Source organism: Arachis duranensis, chromosome 6 (assembly GCF_000817695.3).
Source record: "Arachis duranensis cultivar V14167 chromosome 6, aradu.V14167.gnm2.J7QH, whole genome shotgun sequence".
NCBI lineage: Eukaryota > Viridiplantae > Streptophyta > Magnoliopsida > Fabales > Fabaceae > Arachis > Arachis duranensis.
The window spans coordinates 42548643-42554284 of NC_029777.3; the positions used below are offsets into that span (position 1 = coordinate 42548643).

A 5642-nucleotide genomic window follows, 5' to 3' on the forward strand; every position below is an offset into this window, starting at 1 on the left:
TCAACTGTCGGATTGCTCGTCTCGGATGAAAAATACCATGCACTGATATCGTATGGCTAATCAGCTGTTGGTTCTCGATCGTGTAGGAATAGGATTTACTATCCTTTTGCGTCTGTCACTACGCCCTACAGTCGCGAGTTTGAAGCTCGTTACAGTCATCCCATCCCAGATCTTACTCGGAATACCACAGACAAGGTTTAGACTTTCCGAATCTCAGGAATGCTGCCAATGGATTCTAGCCTATACCACGAAGATTCTAATCTTGGATTCAGATGCCTCATTGTTAGAGGGGAGTCGATGTGAATCGTTGATTAGATACCCAAGAGATATACATTCAAGCTTGTTTTCATGTAGAACGGAAGTGGTTGTCAATCACGCGTTCACAAGTGAGAATGGTAATGAGTGTCACATAATAATCACATCCATCATGTTCTTGTGTGCGAATGAATATCTTAGAATAAGAATAAACATGAATTGAATAGAAGAATAATAGCACTTTGCATTAATACTCAAGGAGTAGCAGAGCTCCACACCTTAATCTATGGTGTGTAGAAACTCCACCGTTGAAAATACATAAGTGATAATGGTTCTGGCATGGCCGAGAGGCCAGCCTCCAAAACATGATCAATGGTCCAAAAATGTTCCCAAAGCTCAAAGATTATCAAAAGATGTCTAATACAATAGTAAAAAGTTCTATTTATACTAAACTAGTTACTAGGGTTTACAGAAATAAGTAAATGATGCAGAAATCTACTTCTGGGCCCACTTGGTGTGTGCTTGGGCTGAGCATTAGAGCATTCACGTCTATAGGTCTTCCTTGGAGTTAAACGCCAGTTTGTAACTTCTTTCTGGCATTTGACTCTAGCTTGCAACTTGTTTCTGGCGTTTAACGCCATAATAGGGCAGAAAGCTGGCATTGAACGCCAGTTTGCATCGTCTAAACTCGTGCAAAGTATGGACTATTATATATTGCTGGGAAGCCCTGGATGTATACTTTCCAACGCAATTAAAAGCGCACCATTTGGACTTTTTTAGTTCCAAATAATCCATTTCGAGTGCAGGGAGGTCAGAATCCACCAATATCAGCAATCCTTCTTTAACCTCTGAATCAGATTTTTGCTCAGGTCCCTCATTTTCAGCCAGAAAATACTTGAAATCATAGAAAAACACACAAACTCATAGTAAAGTCCAGAAATGTGAATTTTGCTTAAAAACTAATAAAAATTTACTAAAAACTAACTAAATTATACTAAAAACTATATGAAAACAATGCCAAAAAGCGTATAAATTATCCGCTCATCACAACATCAAAAATAAATTGTTGCTTGTCCCCAAGCAACTGAAAAAAAAAGGATAAAAAGAAGAGAATATAAAATGAATCTCACAATATCAATGAAACTTAGTCCCAATTAGATGAGCGGTTCTAGTAGCTTTTTGCTTCTGAACAGTTTTGGCATCTCACTTTATCCTTTGAAATTCAGAATGATTGGCACCTCATGGAACTCAGATTTTTAGATAGTCTTATTGATTCTCCTAGTTTAGTATGTTGATTCTTGAACACAGCTACTTTATGAGTCTTGGTCGTGGCCCTAAGCACTTTATTTTCCAATATTACCACCGGATATATAAATGCCACAGACACATAACTGGGTGAACCTTTTTAGATTGTAACTCAGCTTTGCTAAAGTCCCCAGTTAGAGGTGTCCAGAGTTCTGAAGCACACTCTTTTTGCTTTGGATCACGACTTTAACCACTCAGTCTCAAGCTTTTCACTTGGACCTTCATGACACAAGCACATGGTTAGGGACAGCTTGATTTAGCCGCTTAGGCCTGGATTTTATTTCCTTGGGCCCTCCTATCCTTTAATGCTCAAAGCCTTGGATCCTCTTTACCCTTGCCTTTTGGTTTAAAGGGCTATTGGGTTTTCTGCTTGCTTTTTCTTTTTTTTTCTCTTTTTTTTTGCCTTTTTTTTAATTTTTGCCACTTTTTTTTCGCAAGCTTTTGTTATTCATTGCATTTTCTTGCTTCAAGAATCAATTTCATGATTTTTCAGATTATCAATAATGTTTCTCTTTGTTCATCATTCTTTCAAGAGCCAACAATATTAAAATTTATAAATTTCAAGATAAAAAATCTGCACTATTCAAGCATTCATTCAAAAAACAAAAAGTATTGCCACCACATCAAAATAATTAAACAAATTTCCAGATAAAATTTGAAATCCAAGTACTTCTTGTTCTTTTGTACTTAAGCACATTTTTCATTTAAGAGAGGTGAAGGATTCATGGAATTATTCATAGCTGTAAGACATAGACACTAGACACTAATGGTCATGTAATGAAGACACAAACATAGACAAATATAAAGCATCAAATTCAAAAAACCGAAAAATAAGAACAAGGAAATTAAAGAATGGATCCACCTTAGTGATGGCAGCTAGTTCTTCCTCTTGAAGATCCAATAGTGCTCTTGAGCTCCTCTATGTCTCTTCCTTGCCTTTGTTGCTCCATCCTTAGTGCTTTTGGTGGTCCTATCCTTAGTTGCTCCCAATAGTTGTGTGGAGAAAAATGTATCCCTCGAGGCATCTTAGGGAATTTTTGATGAGGGAATTCTTCATGCTCTTGTTGGGTCCATGAGTGGGCTCTCTTATTTGCTCCATCCTCTTTTTGGTGATGGGCTTGTCCTCTTCAACGAGGATGTCTTCCTCTATGACAATTCCAGCTGAATTACATAGGGATCACCTTTTTCTTGGCCATAATTTTATAGAAGTGGTCTTGATGGTCCTTTGAGATAAATCTCTCCATCTCCTATGACTCGAAGGTGGAAGCTTTTGCCTTCCCTTTCCTCTTTCTAGAGGTTTCTTTGGCCTTAGGTGCCATAAATGGTTATGGAAAAACAAAAAGCAATGCTTTTACCATACCAAACTTGAAATGTTTGCTCGTCTTCGAGCAAAAGAAGAAAGAAAGAAGGGGAACAAGAAGATAATAGAGGAGATGGAGGGAGAGAGTGAATTTGGCCAAGGGGGTATAAGGTGATTGTGATGTGCGAAAAGAATATAGGGAAGAGGATGGAATTTGATAGGTGAGTGGTGTTTTAGGTAGAGTGTTATAGAGATGTGTGAGGGGGAGAGAGAGAGGTGGGGTAGGTGCGGATCCTGTGGGGTCCACATATCCTGAGGGGTCAAGAATTTGTCATCCCTGCTCCAATTAGGCGTGTAAACGCCCTTAGTGTGCAATCCTAGCGTTTAACGCCAGACTACTGCTTGTTTCTGGCATTAAACGCCAGCTTTTATTCCTTAATGCTAGGCTGCAACCTGTTTCTGGCGTTTAACACCAGCTTGTTGCTTTTTTCTAGCGTTTAACGCCAGTCTAGTGCTTCTTTCTGGCATTTAACGCCCAGGATGGTGCCAGACTGGGCGTTAAACGCCCATTTTGCTACCCTTACTGGCGTTTAAACGCCAGTAAGTTTCTCCTCCATGGTGTGCTATTTTTAATGCTATTTTTTATTTTTCTTTAATTTTTGCAGTTGTTTTTCTGACTCCACATGATCGTCAACCTAAGAAAATAAGAAATAACATTGATAAATAAAATTGGATTGCCTCCCAATAAGCACTTCTTTAATGTCAATAGCTTGACAGTGAGCTCTCATGGAGCTTCACAAATGTTCAGAGCATTGTTAGAACCTCCCAACACTAAACTTAGAGTTTGAATGTAGGGGTTTAACACCAAACTTAGAGTTTGGTTGTGGCCTCCCAACACCAAACTTAGAGTTTAACTGTGGGGGCTTTGTTTGACTCTGCATTGAGAGAAGCTTTTCTTGCTTCCTCTCCATGGTTACAGAGGGAGATCCTTGAGTTTTAAACACAAGGTAGTCCTCATTCAATTGAAGGATCAACTCTCCTCTATCCACATTAATCACAACTTTTGCTGTGGCTAGGAAGGGTCTTCTAAGGATGATGGATTCATCCTCATCCTTCCCAGTCGTCATCCTTCCTGGTGTCTAGGATTATGAAATCAGTAGGGATGTAATGGCCTTTGACCTTTACTACCACGTCCTCTACTAGTCCATAAGCCTTTTTCATGGATTTGTCTGCCATCTCTAATGAGAATTCGGCAGCCTGTACCTCAAAGATTCTCAGTTTCTCTATTACAGAGAGTGGCATTAAGTTTATACCTGACCCTAGGACACACAGAGCTTTCTCAAAGCTCATGGTGCCTATGATGTAGGGAATTAAGAATTTACCAGGATCCTGTTTCTTTTGAGGTAATGTCTGCCTAACCAAGTCATTTAGTTCATTAGCGAGCAAGGGGGGTTCATTCTCCCAAGTCTCATTACCAAATAACTTGGCATTTAGCTTCATGATTGCTCCAAAGTGTTTATCAATTTTCTCTTTAGTGATATCCTCATCTTCTTCAGATGAAGAGTACTCATCAGAGCTCATGAATTGCAGAAGGAAATTCAATAGAATCTCTATGGTCTCTGTATGAGCCTCAAATTCCTTTGGTTCCTCAAAGGGGAACTCCTTATTGGTCAGTGAACGTCCCAGGAGGTCTTCCTCACTAGGAATCACTGCCTTTTTACTCTTTCCAGGTTCGGCCATGTTACTCACAGTTATGGCCTTGCACCCTCTTTTGGGATTCTCTTCTGTATTGCTTGGGAGAGTACTAGGAGAAGTTTCAGTAACCCTTTTACTCAGTTGGCCCACTTGTGCCTCCAAATTTCTAATGGAGGACCTTGTTTCATTCATGAAACTTAGAGTGGCCTTAGATAGATCAGAGACTATATTTGCTAAGCTAGAGGGGCTCTGCTCAGAATTCTTTGTTTATTGCTGAGAAGATGATGGAAAAGGCTTGCTATTGCTAAACCTGTTTCTTCCACCATTATTAAAGCCTTGTTAAGGCTTTTGTTGGTCCTTCCATTAGAAATTTGGATGATTTCTCCATGAGGGATTATAGGTATTTCCATAGGCTTCACCCATGTAATTCACCTCTGCCATTGCAGGGTTCTCAGGATCATAAGATTCTTCTTCAGACTCTGAGAAATCATATTGACTTGCTGAGTCAACATTTTGTTCTGAGCCAATATGGCATTCAGAGCATCAATTTCAAGAAATCCCTTCCTCTAAGGCATCCCATTACTCACAGGATTCCTTTCAGAAGTGTACATGAACTGGTTATTTGCAACCATGTCAATGAGATCCTGAGCTTCTGCAGGAGTTTTCTTCAGGTGAATAGATCCACCTGCAGAATGGTCCAATGACCTCTTAGACAATTCAGACAGACCATCATAGAATATATTCAGGATGGTCCATTCTGAAAGCATGTCAGAAGGACATTTTTTGGTCAATTGTTTGTATCTTTTCCAAGCTTCATAGAGGGATTCACCTTCTTTCTGTCTGAAGGTTTGAACATCCACTCTAAGCTTGCTTAGCTTTTAAGGAGGAAAGAACATGGCTAAGAAAGCCGTGACCAGCTTATCCTAAGAGTTCAGGCTATCTATAGGTTGAGAGTCTAACCATGTTCTAGCTCTGTCTGTTACAGCAAAAGGGAAAAGCATAAGCTTATAGACCTCGGGATCAACTCCATTGGTCTTAACAGTATCACAGATCCGCAAGAATTCTGTTAAGAACTGAAAAGGATCTT

At 39.5% G+C, this 5642-nt stretch overlaps 1 non-coding gene across 1 annotated transcript; it reads left to right on the top strand.

Annotated features, from left to right (window-relative positions):
* Nucleotides 1-5316: 5316 nt before the first annotated feature.
* Nucleotides 5317-5424, top strand: LOC127740450 (small nucleolar RNA R71). The gene has a single exon (XR_008001126.1). It is a non-coding gene; the product is annotated as a small nucleolar RNA R71 (small nucleolar RNA).
* Nucleotides 5425-5642: the final 218 nt, after the last annotated feature.